Genomic DNA, 12,706 nt, shown 5'->3' on the forward strand with positions numbered 1-12,706 from the left:
GTTGTAGTTATGGTTCAAAACACACTGCAGAAATCATCCAGTTTGAGACTGATTTAACTGCCCTGGCTCAGTGCTAGGGAATCCTGGGAAATGTAGTTTATTCTAGCATCAGAGCTCTCTGACAGAGAAGGCTAAATGTCTCACAAAACTGCAGTTTGTACAATTCCCTAATATTGAGTCAGGACAGTTAAAGCAGTCTCAAACTGGATGATTTCTATAATGTGTTTTGGACCTATGTTCCAAACTCTGGTCAGACATAATTTACAGAAATTTAATTCAACAAATGGAACACAGAATAGCACAAGAAGTTACATTGTCTGATTATTTTAAAGCCATATTTAATTAAGAAATAAATTCCTCTATTGAGCATAGTGACTGCATCATCGTATGCTATACCTTCATTTATACCATCCTTTTCTCAAAAAACTGGGACTCAAGATGGTTTGCAAGTTAAAAAGAAATAAATAAAATTACATGTCTCTTAAATGCCAGAGTAAAGTAATATTGATTTGCCTAAAGAATTAAAAATATTTAATACACTGATTTAAAAACAAAGAAAAAAGTGGCTGCTATGCTAAGAAAAGCAGTTTTCTTGAAAAACAAACAGTTCCCAACTGCCTGCTGGAATATAAAAGTCTTCAGCCCCTTTCACAGAACACAATGAGATTATCATACAGAGACTGGATAGGAACGGGATTACTCCCCCGTCCTTATCCCATCCATGACAATGATCATGCAAAAGCCTTTCAAAATGTAGCACTGATCCTGTCATTATCCTGTCATTGAAGCAGCACTGCATAAACACAAATTCCCATTAAAGCAAAATGCTGGGCAATGCCACTTCAATGATGGAACAATGACAGGATCAGAGTAATGTCATATGAAAGTCTTTCATGCAATCACTGTCACTTGCAATTTCTGGATGGGATAGTCTCTGGATAAGCGCGACGTCATCTGAAAGTCCTTCCAGCATAGTTTTTTGTGGGTTTTTCAGACTATGTGGCCATGTTCTAGAAGTGTTTCATCCTGACGTTTCACCAGCATCTGTGGCTGGCATCTTCAGAGGATGCTTGCCTGGAAAAAGTTGGGTATATATATATATCCTTCCAGCAATTGCATGGAAAGGATGGGACAATGACATCCCATTCCCCCTGTGATAATTTCCATTGTTATAATTCCACTTTTACAATTTCGAGAGGCACCAGAGCTTCCTGGCCGAGAAACCTAAACACATCTCCTTAAATTGCAGGTCCTAGGATGTTGCTATGGAAGTTAAAATGGAATCACAGTGCTATAAATATGTAATGTGCAAGTGCTCCTCACCTGCCAATGTAAAGACAACAAAAAGAGAGCTAGTCTAGTTCCTGGGGTGGCAGATCCATAATCTGGGACCACTGAGAAGGCCCTGTCTTGCATTCCCATTAAAGGTGCCTGTGAAGGTGGTGGGATTGATATAAGTGCCTCCTCAGAAGACCTTAGCATTTGGCAAACTCACATGGGAATGTACAGTCCTTCAAATAGCCTGAATCCATGACAGAAAAGCATTTTGACTGAGGAACCAACTATCTGCAGGGCAGAGGGGCTTTTCCTCTCTGGAGCTCTTCAAAGAAATATAACCTACAATACCTGGTACTCCTAGGAGGACAGCCATTCAAGGACTAACCAGGACTGACCTCGCTTAGCTTGCAAGATCATACAGGATCTGGTGCTTTTAGAGTGCTTAGGGCCTCAGAGTGTATTTGGTGTTCTCTTGTGCCTTCAAGTCATTTCCATCTTATGGCGACCCAAAGATGTCAATCATGAGTTTTTCTGAGGTTGAGAGTGTGTGACTCACCCAAGGTTTCTGTGGCCAAGCAGAGATTTGAAACCTGATCACCAGAGTCATAGTCCAATGCTCAAACTACTACACCACGCTGGCTCTCCAGTGGGTAAAATATGTTCCAGCAGGTATTTGCTCTACATTAATTCTCTCAGCCTCCTCTGAACAAATCTTGCCAAAAAACACCCATGATAGGATGGCCAGAGTGGTTTGAGTGTTGGGACTACTACTCTGGCGATCAGGGTTCAATTGCCCACTTGGCTGTGAAACACACTGGTAACTTGGACAAGTCACTTGTTCTCAACCTCAGGAGAAGGCAATGGCAAACCTCCTCTGAACAAATCATGGCAACCCTATGATGGGGTCTTATAGTCCCCCCCCCCAGTCACACAACAACAACAACAACACAGCAATGTAGTCTCTCAGGCAGAAACACAGAAAGTCCTGCTGCTCAGAAAAACTCTACCTTGTCCTAAGGATGGATCTCACATAGCCCTCCAGATAGTGTTGGTCTGCAAGTTCTGAAACTCCCATCAGCCCTAGGTAATGGGGAATGCTGAACACTGCAACCCCAGAATATTTAGAGGGCCACAAACCCCTGCTGTGTACCAAGCCTGGTTCTTGGAAGGGAGCTCTGGTGCCCCAACAAACTCTCAGCTCCAAAATGCCATCGCAAGGAGCTGGGGCAGTTCGGGGGGGGGGGGGGGGGGTTCTTTTTTCCGGGGGGGGGGGGGGGGGGGGGGGGGGGGAACAATGGCATTTTTGCAGTTTTGAGAAAACAATTCTTCCATGCTGTATATCCTGTAAGAGTTTTAAAAACTCAAACCTTCCAGTGCATACTGGACTCAAGGGCTTGTAAAACCAGCTACTTTCGCCTTACCTGATTCGCATAGTACCACCCTAAGGAAAGAAAGGTCTCTTCTTTCCCCTTGGAAGTCTCATTGTGGGGGGAGAGGGAGCTCATCCTGGCCAAGGAGACCCCCCTGGGACCCCCACCTAGAAGGACTCCTCCGATCCCCTCTGGACCCCAAGCAAAGCCATGAGCAACAGGAGCAGCCAGGGAATCCGGATTTCACCTTGTTCTCTCACTTCCTGGTCTGAGCTGCTTTGGGAGGAGGAAAGGAGGAAGGGCTGCTGTTCTCACCTGGACAGGTAAGTGGTGGCGATCTCCGGCCGGAAGTGCTTCAAGCAGACCATCAAACCGGATTAGTTGACCAGTGCAGATGCAGCCTAACAGGTGCTTGGAAGGGAGCTATTGGCAAAACACAAAGAAGCATCACTGCAGTCATTGTCTTCATTTGTAGCTACTTCTCTTCTTTTTAAATGTGATTGCAACCAGGAATCAGAATTGTAAAGGGACCAGGCGGAAATCTTGTTGTAGCAACAGGGCGAGCCAACGTCCTCCTTTTCCAGGACATGTCCTCTATTTCAGCCTCCTTTCCAATGTCCTCCGTTCTGAAGCATGGTGGATGGAGTGCATGAGTTGGAGTGCTTTTGGCTTTTTGGTCCTGATCTCTCCTGGGATTGTCTTGGCAAAATTTGTCCAGAGGGGGTTAAGTGCCATGGCCTTCCTCTGAGGCTGAGAGAGTGTGACTTGCCCAAGATGGGTTTCATGGCCAAGCTGGGAATCAAACCCTGGTCTCCAGAGTCCTAGCCCAGCACACAAACCACCCCGCCATGCTGGCTCTTATGCAGTTGGACATATTTGGTGCCATGGGGGAGATGTGTTGTTTTTTTTAATTTTTCCCAAAAAATTTATTACACCGTGTATAATGCATATTATACAATCATGATTCATATTATAATTTTCTCCCCTCACCCCCCACCCAAATAAGAAAATAGCATAGAGAAATTTACAATCCAATCAAATTAACAATCAGTTTCAGAGATATGGAAAATATTATTGATTATATTATTAACTTCTTCATACCCCATTTTGCCTTTCACGTTCTTAATTACTATTTCCCATTTGTCTTCCCATGGTTCTTTATTGCTTTCCTCTATATATTTTAATCTTCTTTCCCTAAGGAAGTCAAATAGTATATATTCTTTTCTATATTTAAACAAGTAAGCCTTGTTCCATTTTGATTTGTTTCTCCATCCGTAAGCAATCACTGCATGTGCAGCTTTTAGAAATTGTTTTGTTACATATTTTTTATTATTATTCAATCCTAATTCCCCTAAATTGAGAGTCAAGCAATTTTCTTTACTTAATTGTATTTCTATCCCTATAATTGTATTTATCTATTGCTTAACCTGAGTCCAAAATTTTTGTACAAATGGGCATTCCCACCACATAAGAATATATATCCCTTTAACTCCACATCCATGCCAACATTTGGATTGAAATTTGTCATTCGTAAATGCTAATTGGTGTGGTGTCCTGTACTGTTTTCCAATCATTTTCATTTGTGGTTCTTTTACATTTGTGTTTTTAATTTTAACAATTTCTTGTAGCCAAATTTTAATTTTATCTATATCAGCCAATAAATCTTTTTCCCAGTTCATTGTCAATCCCTCTATCATTCTAAATTGGGTTATTAACATATTCTTATACATTTTTCCTATTAGTCCTTTACCCCCTTCTAATTTTTTAAAATTATTTCTTCTAATAATTCATTTTGGTCATCAATATTTAATTGTGTTTCATCTAGTAATTTTATTATCCCTTTTATTTGAATCCAATATTGCTTACCTATTAAAAGTTAATTTTTCTTCCTGAATTCGTGCCCCTGTTAAATCATACAAATCTCCAATTATTTTAAATCCCTTATTCTTTAATTTTTTAATTATCTTTCCAAGATCTTCATTGTTTATTTTGTTTAAATATTCAATTGGTAACCACTTCCTATTTTTTATACCCAGATTTTTACTCCATTTCTCCCATATTTTATAATTCACCCTTATTGGACCGATTCTTTTCTCTTTTTCTTTTCTTCCATGGGGGAGATGTGTGACTGGAAAATGTCTAGGTGCCTACATGGAAAAATGGAGTGGCAGAGCTTGGAAAAGTTATTTTGGTGACAATAGCTCCTACAATATCTAAGCCAGCCAGACTATATTGGCTGGGGGATTCTGGGAGCTGTCATTAAAATCAGTATCTCAAACTCATGATTTGAAGATTTCCAAGCTAAAGGGGCAGGAAAAGAACAGACACACATTATGCATTGATCATGATGCACTGGAACAGAAATTTATGACAGCAGATGTTTACAGAAATTTTTAAAAAACACGTGGAAATCAAACAGTCCTCCAGATATTATTATTATTATTATTATTATTATTATTATTATTAACCTTTATTTATGAAGCGCTGTAAATTTACACAGCGCTGTACATGCAATCTGCCAGCATTGTCCTTAGTGAGGAACCCTGGCTGCTTCAGGCTAATATCATTTGTAGAATTCAAGAGACCTGGGGAACAAAAATATGTAGAAATAATGCAATTTGACACTACTTTAACTGTTCTATCCCATAGAACCAGGGATTTGCAGTTTTGTGAGGCATCAGCACTCTTTGGCAGGAAAGGGTAAAGACCTTGTAAAAACTACAAATCCCAGGATTCCATTCACGGTTAAGAGGTGATATGATAGCCTTGTTTAAGTATTTGAAGGGGTGTCACATTAAGGATGGAGCAAGCTTGTTTTCTGCTGCTCCAGAGATTAGAACACGAAATAGTGAATGCAAACTACAGTACAGGAAAAGAGATTCCACCTAAAGATTAGGAGGAACTTCCTGATAGTAAGGGCCATTTGACAGGAGATTATGCTTCCTTGGAGAGTGGTGGAGTTTCCTTCTTTGGAGATCTTTAAACAGAAGTTGGATGGCCATCTGTCAGGGATGCTTTCATTGTGAGTTCCTACATGGCAGGGGTTTGAACTGGATGGCCCTTGTGGTTTCTTCCAATTCTATGATTCTTGAGGTTTTTTTTACTAAAAGTAGCATACCGGTTTCAAAACAGCTATTATTTTATGTCTTTACAATCATTCAACTGGAGCTGCTGCTGCCATCACACTCTCTTTCTGATCCCCCCTTAACCCAGTTCCCTGCCCTATCCCTTACTCAGCATGCCTTCCAGTTATTTTATTTTATTTTTATTTTAACATTTTTCTGTTATTCTAGAATTTGCTACTGCAATTGAGTTTTTAAAAGGCACACAAAGGAAACAGATTTTTTTTACGGGCAATCCTGTGCTCTGTTTGAATGGACAGAAATAAGCAGAAGCTGTGAGCTTAAGAATACAGAGGAGGAGAGGGGACAGGGGGAGAGAAGACTGTGAATATCACAACTGCCCTGGCAGTGACGTTTTACACCTGGGGACTTGCGTAATTACTAGCTCATTGACTGGTTTCCCCCATCATTGAAAAGGGATGCAACAGCTATGGGTCACAGGCACAGTAGCTAGAGGTTGGAGGTGTCACTGTGCAATAAGTATCATGAAGGCTGTTTTTTTTTCTTGGGTCTAATCACAGTTTAAAAGCTACTGTAGTAATCTCCTTACATATCACAGTATGAATGTGTCTGACTATATAGACCAGGGTAGGAACTGTGTAGCCCACCAGATGTTGTTGAACTGCAACTCCCATCAAGGCTATCCAGTATAGCCAATGGCACGAAATGCTGGGAGCTGGAGTTCAACAAAATCTGGAGAGCCAGACAGTTCCCACCCCTAATGTAGACTGATAGATCTGTTCTGCTCCTGCCTGATTGTATTTGCTTAGGATAGCGTTTCTGGCAAGCAGATTTTACCCCACACTATAACCCCTGCAAGTGTAGATCAGTCTCTGGCATTCAGAACTATAGCTTGTGTTCTAGAAAAGTGATGTCAATAGCATGTTTACTTGTGTGTTGCTTGGTGTGGGACAGAACACAAGTTCCCAACCACAAGCTGACTTATGTGGGTTGGAACACTGCTTTCAGATTGGATTGATTTTTTGTTGGAAGAGATGCCAAGGAAAAAGCATTTATTCTCTTCATGGAAGAAGATTAATGCATACACTTCTATTCTTGTTTATTAAAGAATAGTTCTGCGTGTCGCAAAGATGCTAGGCAGGAATCATTTTCCTGCTCCTCCTTTTCTTCTCTATATTTACATCAGTGAGATCAAGGCACTATACGTTGCTCTCCTCTTCATCCACTATATCCTCATAGCAGCTGAAAAACTGTCCCAGGGTCACCCAGGGAGCTTAAGGGCTCAGTGAAGACTTGAATCTCCCAAATCCCAGTCCAGCACTTTAACAAATACGTATGATGTGAACATAGACAAGGCATGTATAATAATATAACCTGATGATATGTCAAAAACTACATTTAGTTGGAGTGAGTGCCTGTACAATACACATTAATGAGTGGTTAAAACAGAGCCAGTATAGTGGTTTGCGCACTGGAGTCTGAGAATCGGGGTTCAAATCCCCACTTGGTCATGAAAACCCACTGGGTGACTTACTCTCTCAGCTATAGAGGAAGGCAAGGGCAAACCCTCTCTGAACAAATCTTGCTATTAAAACCGTGAGATGAGTTCACCTTAGGGTTGCCATTAATGGTAAACAACTTGAAAGCATACAGCAACAACACAATAAAATCATCTTCCTCCCTTTCTTTGTATTTTTATTTTTCAAATCCTATAAAAACATTCTTTTAAAATCATGTCAGAAATGAAATTTGACAGCTCAATGCCAGAAGAGATTTCAATGTGTCATTATGCATGTGTTTAAAGAGGTAGCTGTGTCATTCTGTTTTAGCATTAAAAGCCATAAAGGAACCCAGTACTATCTTTGAGATTAATTGAGGAAAATAAATTTCTAGCATGAGATTGCATGGACTACTGTCCATTTTATCAGATGTACCTGATGAAATGGACCGTAATCCACAAAAAAATTGTGCCAGAAATGTCATTTTCCAGTGGCACCTTCGAAACTAAGTGGGAAAATGACATAATTTCTGGCATAAATCTTTGTGGATTACAGTCCACTTCATCAGATACATCTGATAAAATAGACATTAGTCCATGATAGTTTATGCTAGAAATTTATTTATATTTTTGTCATGTGGCTGAGAAGTGTGGAATTAGGAAACACACTGGTTTTTTGTTTTGTTTTTTTGCTTCCCAACATATAATTTACATCAAAAGTTTCTTACAGTGTTTTATAAATGGTGGTCTGGCTATCTGTAGGAATACAAGAGGAATGTATACCAGTGTAGTCTAGGGCATCTGTAACCTTTTAGATTCCCATAATCCCCAGCACCAATAGTCAGTGGTCAGGGGTGATGGGAGCTGTATTCTGACACCATATGGAGTGCTATGGTTTAATGAAAAAAGTCATGGACCAGGTAAACTTAAGTGAAAACTTTACATTTAAGTAACGGATTGTAATGCTGTTTGTTTGCTGATTTTAAAAATATATTTTAAAAATACAAAAATGGCTCCCTCGAAGTAACATTTTGAAGCGAGAAGTAAACATTCACTATTGCTTTTTGAAAATGCAACGTTAACATGAAAAGACTTAAAAGTTAAGCCATTGGCCATTGTTACTTCCACAGACCAAAAAGAGTAACAAGTACCAATATTGCATTTAGCATGTTACGTCCAAACTCTGGAAAGGGTATTCAGAAGAAATATTTGTTTTCTTTGGCTCTTAATGTCTAACACTCTCCACCTGTAAGCCTCCTGGGGTTACAGCGTTTGAAGGCTGCCGCCATTTCCTTAAACTGGCACAGAGAGAGACCATATTGTCAGGCAAAACTCTTTGATTGAATGATTCAGTTGGCAGCCTGCGCTCATTCCCTACTCTCTCATCCAGGTTTGCTTATTATTAGTACTGGGCAATACTCCCAGAAACAAAAGCCATGCGCTATAAGAATAGCAGCATGCCCTTCTAATACATCTCTGCTCATTTACCGTGAGAAAAAACTCATGGCTACATTGGCAATGAATGCACATACTACCATTGATGAATATTTACAATTGTATGAGAATGGGAAACAGGGAGAAAGGAGAACAGAAAAGAAAAGAACAAAGGAACACCAATGAGACATTTGGGCATTAACTTGCCAGATGATGATAAATGCTAGCTGGAAAGCCTCTTCCCCCCAAAGAGTAAACCAATGTCATGTTCATCAGTTGGTGCATCTACACAGTAGAAATAATGCACCACATTCAGTGCTGTAGTTCCACCCTACGGAATCCTGAAATTTGTAGTTTTACAAGGTCTTAAGCCTTTTCTGCCAAAGGGTGCTGGGGCCTCACTAAACTACAAACCCCAGGATTTAGTAGGATGGAGCCATTGCAGTTAAAGTGGTGTCAGTCTGCATTATTCTACAATCTAGGTGCATTCAGAGATGATGGGAGTTGTAGTTCAACATACCAAGTTGTTAGGAAGGATCGAATTAGGGGAATTTAATTAGCTCAAATTTACGAGAGGCGTGTCCTAACAACGCACACAGCAGGATCGTGTCCCTAGGTGTATACCAGAGGTAATCTAGTCCAACCCCAAGAAACAGAGACTCCAATGCCAATGAGTTGCAATTAAAATATAAACATTTATTAAAGCCACACAACAAAAGGGATCACACACGCACACACACATTCAATGCTAAAGCAAGGGAGGGGAAGAGTTTGGGGGTAAAGGAGAAAGGATAGAGGCACCGTTGGAATAATTACCTTAGGAATTTTCTCCAAGTGACGGATGTGAGGGATGTTGAAAAGTGAACACGGCCGCGGGGAACAGAAAGCAAGTGGCGACTGTGGTGGCTAGGAGCTAAGTTCCAGCGGGCTAGCTAACAAGAAGCCCGAAAGAGACAGTGGGCTTTGGCTTGCCCAAGTGATTTCAGCAGGGCGCTGTGCCCAAGAGCGAGCTCTGGAGCGATTGCTTGACAGAGTTGAGGTTTGGAACTGTAGCTCACAAAGCCCACTGAAGGGCAAAATCTGGGTCTTATTTATACTGCGAAACATATCCTCAGGCTATAGCTACCTGGGAACAAAGGTCTTGATTTCTGTCTATTGACTAAGTCTAAAGTTAAACAATAAATACACAAAAGGGGGCTGCTACTTCTTTGGGAGAAGAATACTATGTAGATGGCTGAGTACTTAATACCATCAATAGGTGAGGCAAACTTCTATTGTCCTCATTCTCTTGGGTTGCTTGCGAAAACTGGAAATGTGACTCCCAAAATTGGTTTTGAAAGGTTTGACTATACCTTCTGCTTATAGCCATGCCTTGCTAGGCTGCTTGGCTACGTGGTCAGCTCACTTTTGGGATAATGACGGCTGCAATGGGGTCAGTCAGGGGTCATGATTTTTAATCGCTTGGCACCCAAAATTTATATAAAACCAAACTTGGTAACAGAGTAGATGCCAGATTGGGAAAGGCTGTCCTGAACAAATTCCTATACTATAGGGCTGATGGTATATGAGGACCAGGCATGCAGAACAGCTACCTCCATTCTGTCCCTTTCTGAGTTTCCTGGGTATAAAATCTGTTCAGTGTTGGAGACAGCATGCTCGTCTAGTTGGTCTCTTCCAGAAGAACAATTCTTTATCAGAATTTACCACTTCTTTCCTATTATGAGTTTGACTTCTTGCTTTGACTTCCATGAAACATCACAAATTATGTCCAGTTACATATTCAGCACAGGATATTACTGTGACCTAATTCAGATACTTGAATCACAGTCTCATCTTTTGTTAAAAAATTGAAGATGTTCTTTAAAATTAAATTGGTCACTCTAGGTAGGTTGGTTTCAGAACTGTGTTGCTGTATTTTCAGTACAACTGGTTTACAACCCCAGGGGAAGGTTACATTAATTTTGATTAACAACAGGCAATTTATGTCTAGTCACAACTGCCCCAGGATTTCCTATTAGCTAGGAAATTTTTAGGAAAACCCCCCATTGTGTTTAATGATTGGGCCCGTTGTGTTTATGCTGGGCAGCATAATAATAGCACATTAAATGATCAAGATTGACTGGTATATTATTTTCCCATTTTCATATTTCATGTCTGTCACATTTTTACATAGCCACGATCTCAGTAACATCCCCCCTCCCCATATATTCAGCTATTAGCATTTGGGAGAAAACTCCCATTGGCAGCAAGAGGAGGTTTTCCTAATGCTAATAGGACCATGGGAAGGGGACATGATTTTTACTATGAGCTGCAGAGGGAAAGCTTAATCCTCTCCTTATTGCATACTGAGCTGCTAGTAACTATCCCTAGCCTACCAGGCGGTGTTTCCCAATATTTCATTTTAAAGAATTAATGTGGTGATAGCTAGCCACGCCATTAATTTGGAGGGGTGTCTGTGGAATCATGCAACTTTCCAGATGTTGTTGAAATGCAAATCTCAGAAGCCCAACCCAGTACAGCCAATGGCGAGGAATGCTAGAAGTTGTAGTCCAATAATGACTGGACAGATGTATAATTCCCATGCTTGCATTAATGTCACATGTAGGTAGGCTCCAGTTTTCTTGAACACAAAGGATATTAACCACCCTTAGTACTGCTAAGTTATCTTTAGGGTGTCCATTTACATATTCCACTCCCCGGAGGGCAAAAGAGGACATAAGTTTGCATAAAATTTGCATGTGCTAACTCAAAACCACAGGTGCAAATTTAGAAATAGGTAGTCAGGTGTAAAAAAGAAATACCATTCATCTTGTATACGGGAGAACACTGTGGCCAACTGATCCATGTGCCTGCTCATTCTGATGTGCTGATGCTCAGGGACAAGGGACATGTACCTTTGAGATGATATTGGGCTGCAGCTTCTATCATCCCTCACCATTGGCTGTGCTGATTAGGGCTGAAGAAAATTAAAATCCAAAAATATTTGAAGTGCCACATGTTTCCCATGCCTGGGCTGCCTGTTAGTAGAGAATGTCAAAGTCTCTATTCTTCCTTCTTGGAGTTCTTTATCATAAAACTTGGGCTTCAACTGGACAGTCCTTCAAATAGTGGTTACCTTCATCTGGTAGCCCTTCTGTGCTCTAAAAGACTTTTAAATAGAGAACTGTTCTCTATCAAGGAAGACCCATCACAAATGGCTATCCCGTCTCTTCTAAACATGCATACAATGACTCCCCAACCAAGACATCTGCATAGCTAAAAGAGGTCCCCTGTTATTTGGCACCCTTGGCAAAGGAGTAAAGAGTGGGAAGCTGACTTTGCCTCTGTGGCTGGACCAGCTTTGTCACCTCCTGTTAACCTCTTTCACCACAGCTGTACATCATTTTAAGTAGTTTTCTTTCCAATCTTTACAAACTCACGCCAACCCTTGAGGTAAAACTATACAGCATGCAAAGAAAAGATGAAAGTCTTTTTAAAAAAATATTGCATTCCCAGTTTCTATTCGCAGTATATATTTATTTTTGGAGTGCTTTTCTGTTAGGAGCAATTCCTGACCAACACATGAGGGCTTGAACATTGGCTATTAACTATTAGTTTCCACATTCACAGTGACTTAACAGATTGCACAGGTTCATCTCTAGACAGAAATTATTAGAAACCTAGCCAATAGAGTCCCAATTTCCCAAGAACAGCTGGACATGGCTGGGGGTTCGAGGATCTGTAGTCCCCAAAAATAATTTTTCCAAACTCTGCAGTTGGGTCAGGCTTATAGGGTTTTGACATTCTGCCCTATTCTTTAAAAGTGTTCAATGAGCATGCAAGGGGATGGAAGGAGGATAAACACACTTGCTCTGCTCCCTCTTTCAGTTCCTATCTTTGGCACGTTGTCATCAAGATGAATTTTTACAGCAGGAAGAATCTACAGTACTATCAGTGGAAGCTTTCTGAACAGTGTAGCACTCACAAAACCCAGGTCCAGTACCATGCAGGGAGTGTACAAAAGCAAAAGCTTTCCCACTATGGAACTTAATGGTGTTTATCCT

The 12,706-nt window shown here is 40.7% G+C and overlaps 2 protein-coding genes across 3 annotated transcripts in view; both read right to left on the reverse strand.

The window, feature by feature from the left end:
• NIPAL2 (NIPA like domain containing 2) overlaps window positions 1-2,782 on the reverse strand; it is a 38,392-nt gene extending 35,610 nt beyond the window's left edge. Inside the window, exon 1 of the mRNA XM_042464943.1 lies at window positions 2,700-2,782. The gene's annotated coding sequence lies outside the window, so the exon portion shown is untranslated. The remainder of the gene's footprint in view (window positions 1-2,699) is intronic.
• Window positions 1-12,706, reverse strand: part of STK3 (serine/threonine kinase 3) — an 881,840-nt gene that overhangs the window by 591,996 nt on the left and 277,138 nt on the right. The gene's annotated exons all lie outside the window — the stretch shown is intronic.

The sequence above is a fragment of the Sceloporus undulatus genome, chromosome 4, assembly GCF_019175285.1.
Source record: "Sceloporus undulatus isolate JIND9_A2432 ecotype Alabama chromosome 4, SceUnd_v1.1, whole genome shotgun sequence".
Taxonomy (NCBI): domain Eukaryota; kingdom Metazoa; phylum Chordata; class Lepidosauria; order Squamata; family Phrynosomatidae; genus Sceloporus; species Sceloporus undulatus.